The following is a 5,704-nucleotide window of genomic DNA, read 5'->3' as shown; positions in this document are numbered from 1 at the left end:
ATGTTCTGCCGCTGGTCTTGCCTTCGTGTGGTGCACTTGGCCTTCTGGCTTCTTTAAAAAATAAAGAAAGGTGCCAACCGCGTCCATTTCTTTATTGTGGCCGTCAGGGGGCCAACTGTTAGTGGTTCACCTTGTATGGCATAGGTGCCACGTTTACCCATAGGTCCATCCACGGGTGGTGCTTGGCCACAAAAGAACTGCGGTCCATTGTGGGTGGCCACCAACATTGCGGTCCATATGGTGTATCGATCCAGGCAGCGAGCAGCGAAAGTGCAGGCCCACAACTGCGGATCCAGCACCTCTCTCTCCTCTCTCTCTGCCCCAAAACCAGATCCTCGGAGGTGGGAGACAAAAGAAGAAGACAAGTGAGTAAGGTGGTAAGGGCGCAAAAGTGCACGCAATAGAAGGTAATGCACACTGGGGGCACATGGGAACCAGGTGAGACAGGTACGTTCCTATCGTACGCCCCCCCCCCCCAACCAGGTAACCTACATGGCCCCTCCCTTACCCCTTACTGTATCCACAAAACACAACACTACCCATAAACATCTACTTTACAAATCAACAAACGTCCCTACTGTCTTCCCCGTTCCTCCCATAGACCAAATTCGTCTTCTCTCCCTCCTAACCAATCAAATTTGCCATTTTCAACTCTCATCAAAATTTGCCATCTCCTACTCAACATCATAATTTGTCATCACCAATTCATCATCAGTCCCTCCTAAGGAGGGAGAGATGGAATCACCCCAATGTCTCATCCACGTCGTGATGCGTCTCACAAATCCACACAGCAATTCTCATTTCCTGCAACAGAACAAAGAAAACACAGGTGTGGAGTCATCATCACCACAGGTAAGTGGCTGCGTATGGTGCGACAGGTTCATCAATCCTAACTATTTCCTAAATGACTTTAACAACTTTACACTACCCGGGGTCTTTCTCCGGCCAAACCATTGGCCCTCTTACACTATGGGTTCTAAAAACCAATTCCCATTGAGCAAACTGTGGTGCTTTTCAATTTGGGGTCTCACTCCCCCGATTCATCTCCCGGTGCCCTCGCACAATTTCTGGGCTGTGGCGTGTACCTCCCCAGCGGGTCTACCCACCTGCACACCTCCACCACTGCAGTTGCCTCCAAGCTTACCTGCTCCTTACCCTAACCTAACTACCTGGGGAAGGCCCTCTGGCGCTCTCCCCACTCGGTGCCCTCTCTGGCACTGGGCTACCCGGGTCCGTCCTCCGGATCCTTGGGCCCCATCCACAACTCTACCGGCTCCCAGAGCCCACCTGCGGCCTCACCTGGCCGACATCCTCACAGTGGTGGAGTGCCCAACCAACTACACACACTAACAGGCTACACGCCCAGCCATTTCCACAACACTAATGCACCCATTCACAATACCATTCTGCAACCGCACCACAAATGCCAATATCGAACCACAATTTACCTATACCCTCTACCTAACACTTACACTACCCGCCCCGGGTACTCGTGAAAGGGGTCCACTCTTCCCCCATCCACACCTTCGCACCATGCACACCACTCCGTACCACTTACTCCAATTCTCTCCACACACCTTTACTTGCACACCTGTGCTCTCACACCTGGTGCCACCTGCACCCTTCTCTCCCCTAGCACCTTCGCGCTGATCCACCACACTCACTACTCATCCATTGCTCCACACACCCGTCCAGTTGCACACCTGTGCAATCACACCTGTTCAATTCTCAACCACACGGCATCATCTCAGCTAACTACTCCCTTCTAAAACTTGCGCTTCCCAGTCGCCCCTTTAAACTATTGCGCTCCCTCGTCATTATAATCCACACTAATCTACCTGCGTCCCCACTACAGGTATCAGTCACTAACTAAACTTAACGTCACCTAATGTCATCTTCGCTAGATCCCTATCAATATCCTAACCCACCTGGGCTAGTTTTCACTGCCATCAACCCCATAAGCTATTGCTCCTTTGCCCCCATTATGGGAAGGGTGGCAAGGATGCCACCCTTACCCACCGGGCCCATCGCTCACTACCAATTTTGCACATCAAATTTCAACAAATTAAAAATTTGGCCAATCACTACCCATCATCTGCCAATCACTACTGCCAATCCCTTGCCAATCATCAAATTTTGTTTTTCTCTAATTTTGGGTCCAAAACACTAACCTCATCACCCAGTCTACTCACTAATGCCTCTCGGTGCGCCAATTCCTGTCCAAAGCCCGGCTTCGTAAAGCCAAGCCATGAATGCTGGTTGTTCTGTGCCAGCGGCTGGATGCGTTCGGCACTCGGTGCAGGGACGGGGGGCTTACCCGGGCCGAGATCCCACGCACCATCTCGGCGTGGAGCCAGCCAATGTCCCGATCTCGACCTGCCGGACTGCCTCAACAAAAAGTGGTCGCCATGACGACCCTTTCTATCGGGCTGCCCGCTCCGCCTAGTGGAGCACGGACGCGGCCGTTCAAAGCGAGGCCCAGCACGCACCGAGGGCCCGATTCGGCTAAAAGTCGCTCTAACCTCTAAACCGGTTACCGTCGATGCTTCACCTGGACGCTTACACCCCGCAGCCCGTTCCTTGCTCACACATCCAGCCGTTTCCATGCTCCTCGTACCTTTCCTTACACACCCAGGTACTCTCATTCCACTCACAGCCTTGATCACACACCTGACCACCGAACACTTTGGCACACATTCGTTGGTCGCACACCTCACCAACACACCTCTTCGCGCCCCCTCCTCGGTCACCTCCTCTGTGACAATCACAGGTGTGCTCTCATTCGCACACCCAACCACGTGCCTCACTACCAATTCCAGCGTGCATTCCCACTCACGCTCTACCATTCCAGGTGTGCATCCTTTCTCACCTGTCACAACCAACTCATGCTCCTTGTCACTCTCACTACTCTCACCTCCATTCTTGACAGCGCACTCACCCTTACTCTTGACAGCGCACTCTTTCCTCATGCACCTGTCCGTCACACACCTTTCTCGCGCACACTCCTGCGCACACTCTCCCGTCACACCCTCTGTAACACTTACCACACCGCGCTTCCATGTGCTCCCTCGCACACGCGCTACGACCGACTCATTCTCGCCAGCACCCTCACTCCTTGGCACACACTTTTTCCTCACACACCCCAGAGTCGGACTTTCTCGCACACCTCCTCTTTCGCACACCAGACCTGTCGCACACTTCACCAACGGCCTCTCACGAACACCCGGGTCCATCTCGACCCCCAAGCTTCTTAAATCCCCTGGCGCATCATACGCACGACCATATTGGTCACCACTTACACCGGGTCCTCTTCCTCTTCGCTTCTTCTCCATCACCTGCGACTCCCTCATCCGGTTAATGAGCACATCATCACGATCCAAACACAGACTTTGGACCAATTCTTTTATCTCCTCTTTTATCTCTTTCTTATCCCCTCTCCGTCGCTTCTTAATTTCGCTCATCCCTTCTTCCACTTCTTCTAATTTGTGCTTCACCTCTTTTATTCCCCGGTACGTCTCCTCAAGCTCGTCCTCCAAGGCTACCTTGACCGTTTCCATGTGCGTCCTCACCTGCCGGTCCTTCGTCTCCATTACCTCTACCACCTCGTCCAACCTCGTTGTCAGTCCCTCACGTACCATCTGACATTCCCTCTTCGTCGCTATCAAGTCATCTTTTAGTTCTTTCTGTGTCGCCTTTAAACCTCCTAATACCGCAGTGTTCCTTTGAACCTGCTCCACTAACTCCGTCTGTCCCACTGTCAGCTGCTCCACCTCCTGCGTCAGGTCCTCTATGCCCCCTTGTAACTTTACAGTCCCCTTTCTCACCTCCTTCTCCATGTGCTCCTTACAGTGCCTCACCTCCTCGCGCACTCCTCCGACCTCCTCACTCACACCTCTTCTGATCTCCTCTCCCATCACTTGCATCTCCTGCCCAGATGCCACCCTCATCTGCTCCATTTCCTCCCTGTGAGCATCCAGTTTGGTTTCTACCCCCATTCTAACCCCCTCTATCTGCTGCCCCATTTGGTTAACTTCCCTTTCCGCTTGGTCCCTCATGTCCCTCAATTTGCCTTCCATCCTGTTTTCTAACCCCTCTAACCCCTTTTGCATCCCTTCCATTTGATTCTCTTGAGCGGCCATTCTGTTTTCTACCCCCATTAACTCATTTCTCACCTTTTTTATCCCGTTGTCTAACCCCTCAAAATTATTGTCTAACTTCCCAATTTTCTTGTCTAACTCCTCAAAATTATTGTCCAACTTCCCAAATTTCTTGTCTAATCCCTTAAAATTATTGTCTAACCCCTCACCGGTACCCCTCGCTTCGTCCCTCATTACCCCCATTTGGTTTTCTAATCGCTCACTATCAGCCCTTATTCCCACAATTTGGTTTCCCAATCGCTCACCCTGAGCATCCATCCGGTTCCCCATTACCCCCATTTGGCCCTCCAATCGCTCACCCTGAGCCCTCATTCCCACAATTTGGTCTCCCATTCGTTCCATAAGGGCCCTCATTTGCAGGAGGAAAAGGTTCGAATCCACCAGGGGCGCTGCCACGGTCGCGGGCGCGGTGACCAGCGAGGCGCCATTTTGCGCCCCCGCAACGTCGGGCGCAACGACGCTATTTTGTGCGTCTGCTACCCTCGCTGCTTCGCTCTCCTCGCGTCCCTCAATTTGGTCCTGGACCGACCCTGCCTCACTCTTCTCTACCGGAACCCAGCTGTCTTGATCCGCCATAGCGCGACTTTCAAAATTCGGGTTTTTATTTCCGTAAAACAAAATCAAATTTCGCCGTTATAATTTCGAGCGCGGGAAACGCGCTCCGGATCGAATTCTACCTCCCCAACACCAATTGTTACCCTAGTGGTACAATTGGTGTTCCAAAATTTGGGCTAAATGAATTTAGTCCCAGGTCCGAATCCGACACTCCTGACACCAAATGTTACAGACGCGGTTGTGGATGTTAGTTTACCGAGCGGTTTGGTATGACCGCGTCTGCACGTTTACCCGATTATACTCGAACCTTGGCCGAGTCGCGCTACGCTAGATCAATGAAGGAAAAGGACACAACGGCTGGGATTAAAATGACACGACACCAAGGGTTCAGTTCTCAAGACCTCCGGAGGAGGTTATAATATTGCGGAAGGTCAGATTACAGGAATGAGAGGGACAGCATAGAAAGGCAGGCACTTAGACACACTCTTATATTAGCCCCGACAGACGACAGATAAACGGGACAAAACTGACTCACACGGAGATTGATGGCAAGGAAAGCGGGTAGTCGATGGCTCAAGGTGCACTCTTGGCTCAAGGACAGAATCGACCCGCTCCGGTCCAGAGATGCGGGAGGTCTCACTCAGCGCTCGAAGGTGACTTTCTTTCTCCAAGCTGGGGGCGCATCTGACGTCACGTCCGGTAAGTGGCTGCGTATATCCGGCGGGGAGTGACACGCCCTCGGCTAGTTAGCTCCGCCCCAGATGGAATCGGTCCGCCCTTCTTATTGGGTGCGGGGGGGTTACCGGCTCCGCCCCTGACGAGGAGCTGACAGCCGGCCCCTTCGTGGTAACCCCGTGGAGCGCATGGGCAATGGCGGCTAACCACGCCGCAGTGAGGACGCACACTCCCCGCGCCGCGCCGCCCCCAATCTCCTCTGTTGTTGTAGTTGTAGTTGTTGTTGTTGTTGTAGTTGTTGTTGTTGTTGTTGTAGT

This window comes from Myxine glutinosa, chromosome 10 (genome assembly GCF_964187855.1).
Source record: "Myxine glutinosa chromosome 10, kmMyxGlut1.1, whole genome shotgun sequence".
Taxonomy (NCBI): domain Eukaryota; kingdom Metazoa; phylum Chordata; class Myxini; order Myxiniformes; family Myxinidae; genus Myxine; species Myxine glutinosa.
The sequence above is the reverse complement of the archived record's forward strand: the minus strand, read 5'-3'. Positions refer to the sequence as shown.